We start from the raw sequence: 19,697 nt of genomic DNA on the forward strand, positions 1-19,697 counted from the left end.
AATAGAATAAAAGATGGGATAAGCTAAAGTCTAAAAAAATCTTAGTAAAGAAGGCATAACATAGATAAAAAAGAACTGCTCATCTCTCTTCCTTCCTGTCTGTCCCTACCTGTCTCTTGCTCTATTTCTTTCTCAAATAAAATAAAATAACCCACAAAAACTGCTAATGAAATCATGATTTGAAATAGGAGGGGGAAAAAAGGCACATTCCAATGTGACATTATTTGAGCAAACGGTCTTGTAAGAAATTAGCGGGCATCAGTCCTCCTGACAGCAGAAACGAGAGCCATGTCACTGGAACAACTTTCTCCATGAAGCTATGACTTCGGGGGGACTCACTGCAGAGACACAACCTGGCTCCAGCAGCAGAGGACTCTGGGAAGCACTCTCCCCTCTGCGACTCCCTGCAGCCCCTCTCTGGGCTGACCACTCTGCTCACAAGCTGCAGGGAAGCTGCTGTCCGAAGACAAACATCATCTCCCAGGAGGGAGGTAAATGAATGGATAGTGCCTGATGTTATCTTTCCACTCAGAAATATGCTGTTCTGGCCCTGGCCAGTTGGCTCAGTGGTAGAGCGTCGGCCTGGTGTGCGGAAGTCCCGGGTTCGATTCCCGGCCAGGGCACACAGGAGAAGCGCCCATCTGCTTCTCCACCCCTCTCCCTCTCCTTCTTCTCTGTCTCTCTCTTCCCCTCCCGCAGTGAGGCTCCATTGCAGCAAAGATGGCCCGGGCGCTGGGGATGGCTCCTTGGCCTCTGCCCCAGGTGCTAGAGTGGCTCTGGTCACAGCAGAGCGATGCCCCGGAGGGGCAGAGCATCGCCCCCTGGTGGGCAGAGCATCGCCTGATGGTGGGCGTGCCGGGTGGATCCCGGTCGGGCCCATGCGGGAGTCTGTCTGTCTGTCTCTCCCCGTTTCCAGCTTCAGAAAAATACAAAAAAAAAAAAAAAAAAAAAAAAAAAAAGAAATATGCTGTTCTTTCTGATCTAGTCTGGGAGACGACCCACCATGTGGTTTTGCTGATAACCTCCTCTCCGAAAGGGGGCCTCATTCTGGGAATGGTATGGCTTTTCCCGGTCGCTGGAGGGAGCCCGCTGTGGCTGTGCCTCTATTAGTAAGTTCCCCTATTCAAGCTTGGATAATTGTGGCGAAGTCTATGAACTGGTTCTTTGGAATCTATCTTAAATTTAAACTTTTAGAACTTTCTCGGAACAACTGCAATCGTGTGACATCGTTCGGGAGTCGGAGGACACCGTGTAGTAAGCAATGACCTGCTAGATTCTTTGTTCATATTCAATTCTCTCATGTTCCTTTTTCCAAGTCTCGCATAGTCTCACTTGGGCTGCGTAAGAGAATATAAAGCATTGGATCTTGCCATGAAAATGAAAGTTATAAAAATTCAGACAATATAATTTGGAATTTGGGTGGAGAAGTGGGCTTAAGGAAGGAAAACACACTATCTTTGCCTTCCATGTTGAGGAGTTTGAAAACAATGTTATGGACTAAACGTTTGTGTATTTAAAACATTCATATGGGGAAGCCCTCATCCCCAGATGGGTTGGTGTTTAGAGATGGAACTATTAGAAGAAGGTGAGTACAGTCCTATGAGAGCATGAGTGTGGGGCTCGCATAGTGGGATTTGTGCCCAATAAGAACAGAGAGAGTTTGCTCTCTCTCTCTTTACCACGTGAGTACACAGCAAGAAGGTATCCTGTCTGCAATCCAGAAAAACGGCTTTCACCAGAAACCTAATGAATCTCACCTGGAATTCATACTTCCTGTGCTCCAGAACCATAAAAATTAAATTTCCATTGTTCAAACCACCCAGCCTATGGTATTTTGTTATGGCTGTCAGAATCTATCAAGACAATAGTCTTAAGTATGATATTTAAAATTACGAAGGTGGCGATTAGATAAGGTGAAATTGACAATAAAAATCGTTAAATAGGCCCTGGCCGGTTGGTTCAGTGGTAGAGCGTCGGCCTGGCGTGTGGAAGTCCCTGGTTCGATTCCCGACCAGGGCACACAGGAGAAGCGCCCATCTGCTTCTCCACCCCTCCCCCTCTCCTTCCTCTTTGTCTCTCTCTTCCCCTCCCACAGCCAAGGGTCCATTGGAGCAAAGATGGCCCGGGCACTGGGGATGGCTCCTTGGCCTCTGCCCCAGGCACTAGAGTGGCTCTGGTCGCAACAGAGCGACCCCCTGGAGGGGCAGAGCATCGCCCCCTGGTGGGCAGAGCGTCGCCCCCTGGTGGGCGTGCAGGGTGGATCCTGGTCAGGCGCATGCAGGAGTCTGTCTGACTGTCTCTCCCGGTTTCCAGCTTCAGAAAAATACAAAAAAAAAAAAAAATCGTTAAATAATAGGAGAGAGAAGTGACAGTTGAATAACTTTATTTAAATTCAAATATTTTATTGCAGTTATACACATGAGTCATGATATCTATAGCTGGGAAATCAAAACAGCAATAGTCACTGTAATATTTGGATAAAGAATTAATCATTAAAAGAATTAAACATAAAAATACTTTAAAATAAGTGACTCTGAAGTCTAGTCAGTGGAGAAATGGGAAGTATATTTTACTATGAATCTTTCCATATCATTTAATTTTAAACAGTGGTATGCATCACTTCGAATTAGGAAAAAAAAGAGAGTGGACAAAACATGCAGAATTCAGCATTATCAATGGCATTAAAATTTGCATAAACATGGATTATAAACCTCTAAAAGTGTAAGAGCTGCATTTTCTAATTCCCCTGCATCTCATCATAATACATAACAGTGCTCTGTGCAGGGTGGGTCTTAACAAATACTGTGGAGGACTTACAATGTTTATGTTAATAGGGAGATAGATGCTGCAGGGACTCCACAAAAGAATTGTGATCCTTGTAGTTTACTTGGTCTAAATGCTTAGATAAGGACAATAACATTGATCAGTTTGGAGCCTAGCTCATTAAATTAATAATGAAGGCCAGGGATACAGGGTCCAGAGATCCTGCACTTCCCTTTATAAATGAGGAAAACAATAAAGATGCCTAAGACTTCAGGGGGGAGTGAAAAATAAATATTAAAACCTAGGCTGCAGTCTTGGGAAAGTTAACTCATATGCGCATAAAGGCAGATCATGTTTGAGATTTTATTTCTCCTTAACTGACTTTAATTGGCAATGCTTATCAACAAGGACAAACAGACCTTGCATTGAAATGAAGTGGGGCCAGCCGTGGTCCATGCTGCCTTGAAGTTTCCCAACCATTTCGTATGTAGGAAGCAGTAACTGCCATGGTCTTTGCTTCTACAGTGAAACAAAAGGAATCATCACACTATCGTCTAGATTCCAGATAGTCTCTGAAAAATCACTCAGTACTAAAAAAGACATAGTCCAGAAAATAGTTGCATGTTTTTCTTTATGGAATCTATCATAAGCTTACATGAAAAAATTAAAATGATAGTACTACTCATTATTTTTGCCTCTACTTAGCACTGTGTTAAAAGCAAGAATTCTTTTTGTCTAACATCTTTGGATATAATCATCCATTTTCAAATATAGTGAAACAAACTATTTTCTTCCCCAACATGAAGTCTATGGGGCTCAGTATAAAAATGGGAGACATCAAAACTTTTATTGCTTGTGAAATCATATAATGGTAATATTCTTCTGATTGCTATTGAATCTTTCAAACTCCAATGATAATCACACCTAATGTTTAGTAATCACACTGATCAGAAAGTTGTCTACAAAAACTGATATTGAAAGCTTTGAATATTAATTTATTGATTCAACTAAAAAGCCAATTAAAAAGGTATGAATTACAATTAAGTTATAATACCAAAACTAGTATCCATTTCTTTCTAGAATGTTTCTCTCCTTTGGCCAGGAAGTCATTAGGGACCACGTAAGCCTGGTGTTTGTCAATGCTGGCCCATCTCAGATGAACAGATGCCAATTACATTTCAGGTGCCCTTTCCAGAGGTTGAGAGTACTTCTGTCACTTTTTGCATTTCAAGGGTTTATTAAATTTCAGTTAAAATATCATCATGTTAGTGGGACAACAAGTGGATGGATCAAAAGTTCTCTTTTGGAGATGTAATATATGAAAGATGTCACATGCATAGTGATTGATGAACAGTGGAAGGGACATGTTCTCTGTCAGAAAGCTTCTCATAGTTTTTATCCTTTGTATCATATTTTATATTTCATAAATTTGTAGGCTATCTATCATCTATCTATCTATCTATCTATCTATCTATCTATCTATCTATCTATCGTGTCAAAGAGTGGTTAACCCTTTCCATATTTTCTATTTCTTTCCCAAAAGTGCTATGCTTTCCTAATGGAGATGTACTTTATATTTTATCTGTAAGAAATCTGCCTTTGATTTTACTAATGTTACTCATAATTAGAGCTCAACAGGAATAGATATTTCACAAGTAAGGACCAAATTTCAAGATCCAAATATACACTATTTTTTTGTGTAAAGTTTAATCACTATCCCTGGTAATTTATACTCTTTAGGCACTTACATTACTCATAAAAATATATCACTTGGTAATGACCAACAAAACATAGACACAGACAATAGTATGGTGGCTACCAGAGGAAAAGGGGTGGGAGGAGTAAAGGGGAGAGGGGGTCAAATATACGGTGATGACAAATGATTTCCTTTGTGGTGGTGGGCATGCAATGCAATATACAGATTATGTATTATAGAAATGTACAGTTGAATTCTATACAATCTTATTAACCAATGTCACCCCAATAAATCTAATTTAAAAATCTCATAATATATCAAGTAAGGCAAATACTGACATTAATATATATATGACATATATATATAATTGGAAAATATTTTTAAAAGAAAATATTTCTCTATGACTTCTACCAGAATTATGTCCAAGATGCCTTGAAATTTAGCAGAGACAGAATTATATTTCTCCAAAAATATTGATTCCATTTAAAATAATACATATTATCATGTATTATCTTTACATAGGGTAAGGGATTTTACTCTTCGAAAGAAGAATAATGTTACTGACCAATACTCATTGTACTTCCCATGACGCAACCGTTGCTATGCACTAGGAAAAGGAGCTCTCTTTAAGGCTGCTAGGGAAGAGAAGCCATATGTTTCTGCCGATATTAAATACAAATTTCTTCTTTAAGGTCAGGATGAGTAATAAGCAATTATGCCATTCTGTGTTGAGCTTTCAAGTTCTCGGTGTTTCTATGACCTTCTTTGAGTAGTTTAGTATATTTATAAATATTTGACATTCATTTGTCTTTTGTCACTGACTAAGGACTGCCCTGAGTTGCTTGTCACTGACACTCACCACCAAAATGAATTGAAATCCTGTCCTAAGAAATAGGTTTCCTGATACCGTGACATTTATAAATGGGCCTTTAAAGACTGCACTTTTTCTTTACACTTTGTTTCAATTTCCTGTCACTCTCAAGTGGAGGTTTTTATAATACCAAATTTATCACTTCTTTCCAAGATCACTTCTTGGCTCTGAGCTCTCTGTCTGTGTCCTGTCTCTGCGGAGACCAGATTTACTCTCCCCACTTCGGCTGACAACACAGTGGACTTGGAAGCTCTCTCAGGACGGCATGTGGCCGTCTTCTTTCGAAAAGCCACCGAAATGACAATGAATCATTGGTTTTAACATCCAAGTTAATCAGAAGGCCTACCATGAGGCAGGTTTTAAAGATCAGACATTTTCAGAAAACGCCAATCTCAGTATCTTTCCTCTGTTTTGTGATATAGATAGAGGAAAGATAGATATTAGATAGAGGAAAATAATTTCCATGCTATTTAAGCTACAGTTTACCTACAAGTTTTTATTTTTTCTATCCGTCTGTCTTGAATGGCTTTTGTCTGTCTTAGTGTCTTCTCTTTCCCTTTTTTTTAAAGAGGTTTATGGTACCTTTGAGCTTTTCTCTGCTATGAAAATTATGCTGGTTACTGCCATCGTTTTTGCACTCTCTTCTTTTCTGTAACACCTTTGTAATTTAGAACAGTCTATTATTTTTATGAAGACAGACTACTCATATTCTCTTCACACAGTTGTGTGAATTCTAAGTTTTTTTTTCCCTCATGTCATAAATGAGCCTATACACAAACACTGCCTCCATAATAAGTCAAATTAAAGAAATAAAAATATTAAAAGAAAAATCTCAATTTTGGAGATTGCTAATTACTTTCTTTTTATAAACTTACTGCAAAAACAAATTTTTACTTTCCCACATTACATTTCAATGCCGGTCTCCAAAATAACTAAGCAACGTAATAGCATACTTTATTCGGTATTTAGATTATATATTTTAGTCCATACTTCAGTTTATTAGCTTCCTTTTAATATGTAGAGCACAGCCTAGTACCATGAGAAGATAATGTCTGGAACTTAAATGTCCATTGGGCACAACAGTCGGCATTTTTCCTCGGCCGAGGTCATGAACCCAATTAATCCTCATTGCAGAAAGGATAAGGGAAATACCAGTGATCGTACACACTGAGTGTTATCCGAACCTGATCTGACAGTCATTGCTGATTGGACTTGGTATACCCTGAAGCCTAAGAGAGGAGTCTGAGCGGGCAGATAGATTTCTCCGTATTTTACTAATAGCTGCGCCATATGCTTTAGAAAAATCAGCAAAAATGGCAAAACAAAGTTACATGAGGGATTAATATTTACTGCACAGGCTATATGGAGTATGAATATCTAAAAGCACTTCATGGCTTTATAGGAAAATATCCATCATTTTTACATTAAAAAATATCATGCCTGTGTTTCTCTAATATCTCCATATACAATTGACAAGCCGGAAAATAAAGTGTTAGTACAATTATTCTGCTAGATGTTTGATATTTTTCTTTTGGAATTTTTAATAAGGGATCTTAATGATATCTCTAATTCTAGCATTTCACATCACTCTTGAATTGTTAAACTGTCCATAAATTTTTGCTGAACTTCATCTCTGTAGTTGTACATATATAATTTCAGATAGTTGTGGTGGCGGTTTATATATAATTGTATACCTACTATTTACATATTTATTCACATTATTTGTTTATTTTCTCATATTATTTGTTCATATTACCTTGATGTCTTTATAACCCCACTCTGTAGCATGATTCTCAAAACTAGTCCTGTTTAACTGCTGTTAGTTAAAACCTGCAGCTCATATATTGAAATATGTAGTACAATGCGTTATACCTCAATTAAATCAGGTTTGTGCTTTATGTGTCAAAACGAAACTATTTTCTCATCATAATTAGCTCATTTATTTTCTTCTATTTCCAGTGTTACTGGTGCAGCATCTGCCCATACATCAAAACTGGAACTGAAAAAGTCATTTTAGTTGCTTCCTCTTCTTCCCTAATCACGCCTAATTATTTATCAGGTATTCTCAACTGTACTTTGCAAGTGTCAGACAAGCCTTCCTGCCCTTACACCCCTGGCTGAGTGCTAACTGTTCTTTCCCTGGGGGATGACACCACCCTCCTCAAAGTTTTCTCACTGTGAACTGAGTACTCCTTGGTCAGTCCTTTCCACAGCAGCTTTGCATTGCCCTCCAAAATATCAAGCATGACTTCTCTACTCCTTACAGCCAAACAGTTCATTTTCTTCCAGAGGATAACACTATAAAATTAAACACAACCCACACCATCCAACATAATCTGCCTCCCGTACCATTTTCAGGATGACAAAACTTAAATCTTGAGGTTATTCACATATCCTCCTCAGAACAACTTATATATTTAAGGATTTTCTGAGGTGGGCAATGCTGGAATTTTTTTTTTTTTTTGTATTTTTCTGAAGCTGGAAACGGGGAGAGACAGTCAGACAGACTCCCGCATGCGCCCGACCGGGATCCACCCGGCACGCCCACCAGGGGTGACGCTCTGCCCACCAGGGGGCGATGCTCTGCCCCTCCGGGGCGTCGCCCTGTTGTGAACAGAGCCACTCTAGCGCCTGGGGCAGAGGCCAAGGAGCCATCCCCAGCGCCCGGGCCATCTTTGCTGCAATAGAGCCTCACTGCGGGAGGGGAAGAGAGAGACAGAGAGGAAGGAGAGGGGGAGGGGTGGAGAAGCAAACGGGCGCTTCTCCTGTGTGCCCTGGCCAGGAATCCAACCCGGGACCTCTGCACGCCAGGCCGACGCTCTACCACTGAGCCAACCGGCCAGGGCCAATGCTGGAAGTTTTTAACAGAGCAGACAAAGGACTTCACACTTGGACCATGTCCATTGAACCTCTTGTCTTCAGGTTTCCATCCCAATCTCCAAATATCTGCCTTAGGATTCCTCATCCAGTTTTGTATGATTCCTAAACTGTACCTTATGTAGGGAGAGATTCCAGGAAGTCTATTAGAGAAAGCACCCGAGGAGAGGCAAACTCTGAACAGATAGTTCAAATTTTATATTGTTGGAGAAACAGTAAGTTTCTGAACCAGCCAAAGTGGAAAGACCTTTAAAAATAACTCAGATATTCATCTGAAAGGCTAAATCAAAGGAATGAGGACCATGGCTTAAGAATAGCCCTCTTCTCTAGGAGTAAGATCAAAATCGGATATTACCACACTCCACAAAACCTGTACCCAAAGCTTAAGGCAGCCAAGGCAGTCCAGACTGGTATTTTGATTAGTATCTGGTGGTAATGTGACTGCCAACCAGGCAGAACATAATAAAGAGAAAATTAAACTTCAGAGAAATCTATTGAGTATCACCTGTAATAAATAGTTTAAACAGAAAATTATTAGACAAAGTCATAAGGAAAAGCTGATCCCTAACCTAAAGGTGACACATAAGTAAAAACAGACTTATCTTCCAAATATTAAAGAGCACAGGCAATTTTCTTTTTACAAATGACTGTAACTAATATATTAAGTAAATTAGAAGAAAAGGTAGACAAGATATATGAAAAGAGGGATTGGCAATACAATAACAGAACGCACATGAACCAGTTCAACAGACCTCTCGAAGTGCTGTATCCTACCTGAAACAGGAAACACATTAGGCGGCTTTAACAACAGAAGCGCCTTACCAAGAGAGAACTAGAACGCTTGAACACAGTTAAATTTCAAAAAAGAATTAGTTGAACTAAAGGACAGATAAACTATTCATTGGTAGATAAAAAGATGACTATATACATTTTAGGGAATCAAACTGTCTACTATAATGTAAGTGAAGTTTTAAGAGGAGTAGAGGGAAATGAGACAATAACAATATTTGAAGAAAATTCTTAAAATCCTGTAAAAGCTATTTGACCACCGATTGAAGGAACATATCAAACCCCATGCAGAATAAATGTAAGTGAAACCTCACTCTTATATATTGTAGAAACTAGCAAATGACACAAGATTAGTTAAGTTTGGATAAATTCTCAACAGAAATCACACAAACCAAATATAATGAAACGGACTCTATAAAGTGCTAAAAGAAGAAAATGTCAATATGGAATTGTATTCCCAGCGAACATTCCTTTTAAAGTTAAAGCAAAAGAAAAAGCACAGAATATAAGAAGGCATGAACATCATTTGGACATATAAATATATGGGTAAATGTACATGAGTATGGACTATAAAGCGGTGATAATCAATATAACAATTTTTTTTGGTTTATACACTATGTAGAAATAAAATATTTGACAAGAACAAAAACAGCAGAAGGCTACATCAGTTAAAATATTATACTATGTTTTACACTGTTTGAGATATGGAAAATTATTGATTTTACATAGACTGAAAGAAGTTAAATCCATATTTTGTGATTTCTATGGTAAACCAGCAATTGAGTAATATTTAAAAATATAGCAAAAACTTATAGAGACAATGAAACAAAATGATAAAAGAAAATCCCTGTTTAATTTACACTGAGATGGAAAGAGTCACAAAGGAACAAAGAAAGGCCACATGGAAGAAGGCACACACAGCCAGAGAGACGTCAGGTGATGATTGACAAGGTACTTGTGGTCCTTCTGGGAACTGGCAGTATCATACTGCTTAACATGGGAGGTGTTCACTACAGATTTCTGTTTGATGTATGTTTTGGTTATAGTTGTTGTTGGGTGTTTTTTTTTTACAAAAAAAGATAAATAATAAACAATACTTAATATTAGTAGGTCCAGCCTGACCAGGCAGTAGTGCATTGGATAGAGCATCAGACTGGGATGCGGAGGACCAGGTTTGAGACCCCAAGGTCGCCAGCTTGAGCACGGGCTCATCTGGTTTTGAGCAAAGCTCACCATCTTGGACCCAGGGTTGCTGGCTCAAGCAAGGGGTCACTTGGTCTGCTGAAGGCCCACGGTCAAGGCACATATGAGAAAGCAATCAATGAACAACTAAGGTGCTGCAACGAAAAACTAATGATTGATACTTCTCATCTCTCTGTGTTCCTGTCTGTCTGTCCCTATCTATCCCTCTCTCTGACTCTCTCTCTGTCTCTGTAAAAAAAAAAAATTAGTGAGTCCACATTCATGCACAGCACCGCCATCTGAAGCTGAGTAGCAAATGCCTAACGGAGAGGGGCCTCTTCCATTTAATTTATTGCCTATCTTTTGTCATATATTGTCTGATCTCTCCCCTGAACCTGCTGCTTCCTGAAACTCATAACCCCTTGTTGTATCCTAAACTTCTTCATGAAACAAACTGCTAGTGAAATAGCAACAGCATGTCCTAGATTTTCTCCGTTCTCATTCAAGAGTTGGCTGCAGGAGCGCTGAGAGCATGGGGCGCAGCTCCGTGGCCAGTGGCTGGCTGGGAACCGAGGAGGGAGGGGCTAGTGGTCATCTGCTTTCTAGTAGCTTTTGTATTTTTCAGATTGAATAAAAAAAAAACTGTTCTTCTTCACTCCAAGTAGTTGATGGGATGGCAAAATTATGTGTGGTGTGTGTGTGTGTGTGTGTGTGTGTGTGTGTGTGTGAATATGATGTTGGTGATTATGGCAATATTTGTTGAAATCTCTCACTAGCTGTAGGCCAGATATGGTTTGGGTCTCTGAAATATGAGGTGTGACTCCTCTGGTTCTGCCTGTACTGCTGTGGCCCCATTTATATTTGAAGAAAATAAAACCCAAGGATGTGAGGTAATTTTCCCCGATTACCGAGCAAGTCAGTGCCTTACTTTATTAAGTGAACTAAATTACGTCAGGGTAAAGGCTTAAAGTCTACATCAGGTAGCTTTTTAAATCAAATGCATGCTATCTTAAAAATATTAATAAAAGTTATGTACTTTTAAGAAGCAATAATATTGGAAAAAGTTGTATTATGAATAGGGATTTATAAGGTTAAACATTTAGCAATTAATATGTTATATATCAGTAGCTTGAGAAAAAGAGGCTAATCATAAGAGGAAAAACAGATAAAAGTTTGGTGTCTATGATCTTATTTGTAGAACATCAATTTAAATGAATGTGTTGTTTTCATTATAGATACTATATCTTTCTTATACAAGAAAATTGACCTTGAGATTTTGTGGCTTTTATGAAATAATTAGGTGGCTAAAAGGGGAAAAATGGAATTTAGACAGAAGGATTCACAATTTAGACCATATGTCTTCCAAGTAAAATGTCAAAAGTATTTATTTTAATGAAGAAATACTTCAGTAAAATAACCAAAGTTAATTTATTTTTAAAACTTCAATTTTTGAGTTATCTGGCCAATATTTAAAACAAACTATTTAGAATATATGTTGCTAATTTTGCATTTAATTATTTTAGAGAGATCCATCTTTTTTTGAGAGTACTAAATAAAATGTTATTGAGAGATTACAGCTAAAGTAATAAATGACATTCCTACTTTCAATATAATTTAAATAAACTTGACCTTCTTAGATTGAGTATAAAATGATATGAACTTATACTCCAGTCTTGCTAAGGTTTCAAAGCTTAAAGGAAGAAAAATGATATGGATATAGTGAAATTATGAAATAAGTATATTCTTGGCTTCTGTTGTCTCTGAAACATGAAAGGGAAGTTGAATGGGAATGTGGGTATGTGAGGATTGGGAAAATTCTAGATTCCTCAACTGCTTAAAGTGTGAGAGGTTATTAAGTGGACAGTATTGATCCAAGAAACAGTGATGTCTTAAAAAAGTGAGTTATCAAAGCATCAGGAGCCCTGCTACTGGAGACTGGAAGGGGAATGGACGAACAAAGAGAACTCGTGCTGAGAACTGTCGTGCTAACAACCCCCAGCCAGGTGTGTCATTCCACAATCTCCACGTGTCCTTCCATCGGCATGTGCCCCGCTCAGATAGAGCCAGACTGATATTTCAGATAGAAAGCACCGGAGAAAATATAGAAGAGAAATGAAGAAGGGGAAATACAAGTTGAGATAAAAATTGCTCAACATGAGCCCTTCTATAACCAGGATCTAATTGTAGAACACTGACATCACCTCCAAAGGAAAGTCCTTTCTCATTAGGTCCCCCAGTCTCCAACCTCAGGCAACTGCTAGTCCCTTCCTGTCCCTACAGGTCTGTCTACACTGGACCTTCATAGAAGTGAAATTGTGGGGTATGTGTTCTTTTTTTTTTTTTTTTTTTTTTTAAATTTCTTTTTTTTTTATTTATTCATTTTAGAGAGGAGAGAGAGAGAGAGAGAGAGAAGGGGGGAGGAGCTGGAAGCATCAACTCCCATATATGCCTTGACCAGGCAAGCCTAGGGTTTTGAACCGGCAACCTCAGCATTTCCAGGTCGAAGCTTTATCCACTGCGCCACCACAGGCCAGGCGGGGTATGTGTTCTTTTGTGACTGGCTTCTTTTCCTTACAATCACCTTTGTAAGGTTTATCCATGCATCATTAATACAGAACACTAAAGATACTTTAAAAAACATTGCAGTGTATACTTTTAGTGGAAAAATTCTATGATACGTGAATAAAGATGTATGTGATATATCTCAATGAAGCTATTAAAAAATGGAGCATCTCATAGGGAAGTGTCCTAATGTCCACTCAAAGACAGCTTGAGTTGTTCTGACTTCCACATAAGGGAGACCAGTAGCTTCCCCTGAGATGGTAGAAAGTCCAGAACTTGGGATAATCCGGACCATGCAGGTAGTAGTAGCTTCATTACCTGAATTCCGTTATCAGTTGGGCATGCAAAATCATAAACTCAAGTATTATCAATTCAAAGTAAATCGTTAATTAAAGGCAAGTTTCTAAACCTCTTATGGGGAGACATCGCTTAATCGATTAAAAATATATTTGGTACCCAACTAGATCCAAACAGGAAATTAAACACCTGGTCAGTCTGTTTCAAATTCTGTAAACCTATTTCCTACATTGGGAAAGCTTATTTGATCACATCCTCAGGTACCTCGAATGAGGGACAATGTCTGTCTTCAGTGATCACACATTCAGTACAGAATGAAAACTGGCAGTCAGGAGATGTGGCATGTGAGGTTAATAGTTTCATCCATAGAGAAATGTTTGTCTGCCTGGTTGGCTGAATCTTAGATTAAAAGATGGCCCATACCAAGTGACCTGCCTTGGTTTAACAATGAGGAAAGAATTCAAATGTTTGGGGAGACTGAATGTTAGAGTGGGTTTGGCTTTTAAAACTTACTCACCTACAGTGAAAGCATCCAGGAGACAGACCTGTCATTAACACTGTAAAAGATAGATTGTGAGGGAAGTCTCAAAGTCCTTGAAGACGTGCTCTGTCATCACTCTTCTCTGTCAGCCAGACTTTACAGGGGAGACTGCAGTCCCTGACTGGGGAAACTTACATGCAAAGGGGGTAACTGGATCCCAGGATGACATAGGCCACAAAGCAGTGCCCAACGCCAAAGTCAAAGAGGGCATGTTCACCACAACAAAGAGCAGCTTCAGACAGCAAGAGGAAAAGCTGAGGGCACAAAGCTATCGCCCTGGTCGTTGACCATGGCCTTCTTAGAGGTGAAATAGATGAAAAGCCTACTAAATTCTTACCTGATCTGTACAATCAGAAACATTCTAAGTCAAGTGAAAAAAGAGTTTAACCTGCAGCATGAGAACAGTGAGTCACAGCTTCTGAATCAATAACCAGCCTTGAGTCCGTATAGACTTAGAGCAGAAGCGCTGGAAGGAAGTTGAGGCCAGGTCTCACGGAAGAAGGACCAAGGTGGTACACTGCCAAAAATGTATATACTCCTTGTCTTTGCCCCAGACTTCCCCGAGGGCTCTAAAGTCTTTTCCCAAGGCAACTGTGCACTGGAGAGAAAGAAATAATTAAGGTTTTTAGCGAGGACTGGACACTGGTTCTGGACTGATGTTAATTTTAGGAGCCCCAAAATGTCCCTGTGGTCCACCAGTTAGAGTAGCAATTTATGGAGGCGAGGTGATCAATGGAGTGTCGGCACACGGCCATCTCACATCGAGCCAGGTGGTTCGCCGCACCGATCTTGACGTTATTTCCCGCATTCTGAGATGCATGGTTAGAGCAGATTTGCTCAGCTGCTGGCGGAAGGATCCCGCATTGGTTTCCAGACCTGGGAGTGAGGGCACTCACGATCGGCAAGTATAAATGGAAGCCACCACAACCGCCTCTATTTTGGAAAATTCCGAGAGGGACTTAAAAGATGCCAGGGTGGTGATTCCAAACACAGGCTCATTCAATATCCCTACTCTGTACAGAAGACAGATGGATCTTGTAGAAGGACAGCGGAGTATGGAAACATGACCAGGTGGCACCGCCAATTGCAGCTGCTGTACCAGATGTGGTTTCATTGCTTCCGTAAATCAACACATCCCCCGGTACTTGATGTGCCAATAATGATCTGGCAAATGCCTTTTTCTTATTACCAGAAGCAGTTTTCTTCGAGGCAGCAAAGCCAGTTAGTTATATATGATATCTTCGCTGTCCTTCTTCAGGGGAATACTAACCCTCCAACCTTTTCTTATTACCAGAAGCAGTTTTCTTCCAGGCTGCAAAGCCAATTAGTTATATATGATATCTTTGCTGTCCTTCTTCGGGGAATACCAACCCTCCAACCCTGTGTCATACTTTAGGGACCTAGACCACTTTTCCTTTTCACGAGGCATCACACTGGATCCTTATAGTGATGACATTATACTGATTGGAGCTACTGAACAAGAGGTAGCATTGAATGAAAGTCCAAATATCCAGTATAGACATTTGTTGAACTTCCATTTCCATGTTTGTGCACGGACAAATTTGACATCTTTGGCCAAGGATGTGTTGTTTCCTTGGGAATTGTATATTTAGAGTAGTTACAGTACTAAATGGGATGGAGATTGTAGGGAAACAGTTGAAATAACATTGAGTCACATTGAAAGTGTTTTCCTTAATTTCTTGCATTAGTAACATGCCTTCCCACTTTCTGGTTAGACTCCTGGTTATTCAGTAAGAATGGACACATTTGATCTTACTTTTTTCCTTCCTGTGGCTTTTCCATTCCTCTTATTGAGTCCCTTGGTTAATGAAGCTATTTTGTAATGTCACAGGCATCATTTAGGATGTGACCATCATAAGTTGTGTCGTGTTTGTAAATCCAATTGCATGAATTGCAAAGGGAAGTTAGAAGATCAAGAACCTAGCGACATCAGCTTTCAACCTGTGTAATATGGGAGATGACTGACATTTTCTAGTCAGTGAAAAGGCAGATCCAGGTATTACGGTAGTGAAAGCACAAACACGCTAGCGCAATCTTTGTTAAGATATTGATGAACAAACGTGGTCAAGGCCAAAGAGTGAATATAAGAGAACAAGGAGATTTGTTTTGCTTACAAGCTGGGAGAGGAAAAAGTAACTCTGCTAGAATTTCTGCTTCCTGCCAAAATGTCAGGGTTTTGTGAAGGTGAGTGACCTCTGCTTTATTAGCTACAGAGAACCTGCAGTTAGCTGGAGATGATTATTTAGAATAAGATCTTCCAACTGGAGCACATCTACCCTCAGAGCTACCCAGACTTGCGGAGCTCTATCCTGGGATGGATAGTTTTAGGGAATTCCTCAACTTTCATTTATACAATGTTCTTCAATCGATCTGCTGTAGACCCCAACTGTTTTATTTTTTATTATTTATTTATTTATTCATTCATTCATTCATTTTAGAGTGGAGAGGGAGAGACCGAGAGAGAGAAGTGAGGGAGGAGCTGGAAGCATCAACTCCCATATGTGCCTTGACCAGGCAAGCCCAGGGTTTCGAACCGGCAAACTCAGCATTTCCAGGTCGACGCTTTATTCACTGCACCATCACAGGTCTATTTTTTAGTTTTTAATCACTTTTTCTTTAAAATTGCCTTATCACACTTTACAAGAGAAGCAAAGACCTCTCAACTACCTCGAAGTATAGTGCCCTGGCCTAGAGTGTGTAAAACTACTCCGTATTTAACAAAAAATTTACAATATTTCTGTTGGGGTTAAAAAAGTGAATGACTTCACACCTGGGTGATATAATCTTTTGCAATACAATTAGTTTCCATTTCTTTCGTTTAAAAAAAATTGAAGCCCTGGCCTGTTGGCTCAGTGGTAGAGCATCGGCCCAGTATGTGGAGGTATTGGATTTGATTCCTGGTCAGGGCACAGAGGAGAAGCTACCATCTGCTTTCCACCTCTCCATCTCTCTCACTCTCTCTCTCTCTCTCTCTCTCTCTTTTTCTCTCTCTCTTTTCTCCTCCCACAGCCATGGCTCCAATGGATGGAGCAAAGTTAGCCCTGGGTGCTGAAAATGGTGCCCTGGCCTAGTCTGAAAACAGTTAAAAAAAAAAGAATTGAAGAGATATTTACTTTCATTTCCATCTAGTATGTCATAGAAAAATTTTTTATTATGAATTATCATAGTTTTTGTCTATAACTTTGGAGGAATTCAAAACATCTTTGTGGCATTATTACAAAATAAAATTCTTTCATTTTTATGAAATTAAGTGAACAATGCTCCTCAACATTTTTATATTTATTAAAATAGAAAAATATAAAAAGAATTGATGCTAAATAGTATTTCATTTAAGCAATAAGTTCTATTAATTATTATATATAAGAATTAATGTAAAAGACATAGCAGAGACCTTCCCATTCATTCAATTGGTATATTTCAAATAATTTCTTCCTTTAAACTTTTTAATTAAATTTAGTAGTATGTTAATATTTTCTTGATATTAATAAAATTTACAATGGTAAATCAACCTAGAATAGATATTTAAATCTAACTATAGAGCACCTAAAAATACACATTATTCACCTACAGGTTTTACTCGAGGAAAGTAAGTCGGTATAATCAATAAAAGTCTTCTGAGCATAAAATTATTTTTCATGAAGGCAAAATTCAGTGAAGAAAGTGGGATAGAAATATGGAAAGAGGATAACTAGCATGAAATTTCTCTTATTTGAAGAAACTCTCCTACATATATTATATATTATATAATATTTTGGAATGGATGGTAATATAAAAAATCTATTATATTTTCATTGCATCAGATATATTTGAAATAGTGATATACAGTTTATTTCAAAGAACCAGTATTTGTAATATGTCTAAAAATCACATCATTGGTAACTCTTTAAATTATAAGAAAATTTTAGATGTCAGAAAAAAAAACATGAAGAAATACACAGGTTTTCAAAACGCTTGAAGGGGATAATCAGGTCAGCGCTGGGAGCAAGTGCTGTACCAGCTACGAGGAGAACGGATCAGGGGCGTGTGGATAGGATGAGAGAGAGCCAGGGGCATGAGCTCAGAGCAGCAATGGGACCATGCAGAAGTTGCCTCCGAGAAAAGCCAGGAAGCAGGGCAAAGATGACTCACTCAATGAGCACATGAAACCATGTTTCAATTCAGTCAGTAGGTGAAAGGAAGGCAAAGAAAAGTAAGTTTAAGATTTGAAGTTAGAATTAAAACTACTTTCAGATATTAGCTGTTTAACTTTGGGCCAGTCACAAAACACATCAGAGCCTAACTTTTCCCAAATGTACACAGGAAGTCTTTCTTTACAGCTTATTAAAGACTGACTAGGGCAGTATAATAGCACCCACCTCTCATCCCACTTAATGAATATTTACTGAATGAATAGAAATTCAAGTAAATTTGAAAAAAAAATTGGTTGTTTTCTATTGGACACATACATATTTTCTTTGACAGTGCTCCAATTAAAGAGGCTTAATTAGGGATTGTCCGTACTAACAATCACAAATCTATGTGGACATTGCGAAGCATCTGGTCATTGGATTATTGCCCTGAAAAAAAGACAGAGTATTCATCATTTCATATACCAGAACATTTCTTTGTGCAGGAAGAGGAATATACTGATAAATGCTAATTGTGTGTTCATTGCCTGAAATTACACATTACTAGATGTGCTATCATCTAAATGCTTAACTGGACATTATTTTGCAACTATATGTAAAATATCTAAGGTGTATCAATCAGATATTTGATTTGCCACAAAGAGATCTCTGCTCACTTTTCTCTGCCCATTGGAATGTCAGTAGGCCAATAACAGAGTGGAACACTATACCCATGCTTTTGCCACATTGAGAGTTAATATTGAAAGAGACAATGTGTTGTCTTGAGACTAAAAGGCCAAATGTGGTTGAAATATTTGTCAGTGTCGCTTAGTAACTGAAAATGTGCCTAATCAGAGTTCTGAGATACACGAGTAAATTATTTTTTTTTAAATTACCCTGCCTGTTGTATACTCCAGGCAATTAAATTTGACTCCAGTAGCAAACTACCTTCACAGCTATTAGCAAATACCATTTTAACAACAGTAATTCTTAATGCAATAAAATAACATTGATACATAAAATATTGTTTTTTGTTCCCTGTGGATTCCCCACAATAAAAAATAGAATTCATTATCAGCTTCTAATTTTTGGTAATGTGATATATTTATATAACCATTTATAAATACTAAGCTTTTCTATTTTCTTTTGAATTTTTCAGATGCTGTTATTGTAAGCAATGCTATTCTATAGTGAAATATTATAAGCAAACTTGGAATTTTTAACCGGACCTCAAATAGCAGGCTTTTTTTTTTTTTTTTGAAACTTTGATCTGAACTTTATGCTAATGATGAACTCAAAAAATCTTTTTGTTTATTCAAGGTCATTATCTACACTGAACTCTGGAAAGATGTTAAAGGAAAACATAACTTTGGCTGACAGTTAGAAACTCTTTTATGCATCCTTAAGTGAGAGTTAAAGTTACTGAGACAAGAATGTGTTAAATTAGCTAAACAGATAGTCAAGACTTGTCTCTTTGTTTTACATTTTCCTGAGAAAGTTTCAGTCCTTTTTATTGTACAAAGTAGGACATTTCACCAATAATGATAAAGTACTGGTTTGCTTTAAGTTATTTTTTATATATGTGCTAAGAAATTCAGCTTAAATTATTAAAAAATTAAAGATAGAATATGATCAAAATGTTTATTTTATATGAGAAACAAATATCAGTGTTTTATTTATTTTTAAGTGACACAAACATAATATTTCAAAGAAGAATTATAATGATGTAATGATGCCACACCAATTTCACTGGGTTTAAACATGAATTAGTTTCATAATAACCTAGTATTGCCAAAGGAAACATCAGGACTTCTATTCGTTTTTATCCTTTTTATAGCTAGTTTTTCTCATCTGTCCCCAGAAAAGTCTTGAAATTTATTTAAAGTTTTTCTTTCTAACAATTTTCTTATTTTACTTTTACTCAGATTCTGCAAAAGCTTTTAAAGTCAAATATCCAATGCGAACACTGAAAATCATTTCAAGTGATATATT

At 38.1% G+C, this 19,697-nt stretch overlaps 1 non-coding gene across 1 annotated transcript; it reads left to right on the plus strand.

Annotated features, from left to right (window-relative positions):
* Nucleotides 1-547: 547 nt before the first annotated feature.
* TRNAT-GGU (transfer RNA threonine (anticodon GGU)) lies at nucleotides 548-623 on the plus strand. The gene has a single exon. It is a non-coding gene; the product is annotated as a tRNA-Thr (tRNA).
* Nucleotides 624-19,697: the final 19,074 nt, after the last annotated feature.

The sequence above is a fragment of the Saccopteryx bilineata genome, chromosome 6, assembly GCF_036850765.1.
Source record: "Saccopteryx bilineata isolate mSacBil1 chromosome 6, mSacBil1_pri_phased_curated, whole genome shotgun sequence".
Taxonomy (NCBI): Eukaryota; Metazoa; Chordata; class Mammalia; order Chiroptera; family Emballonuridae; genus Saccopteryx; species Saccopteryx bilineata.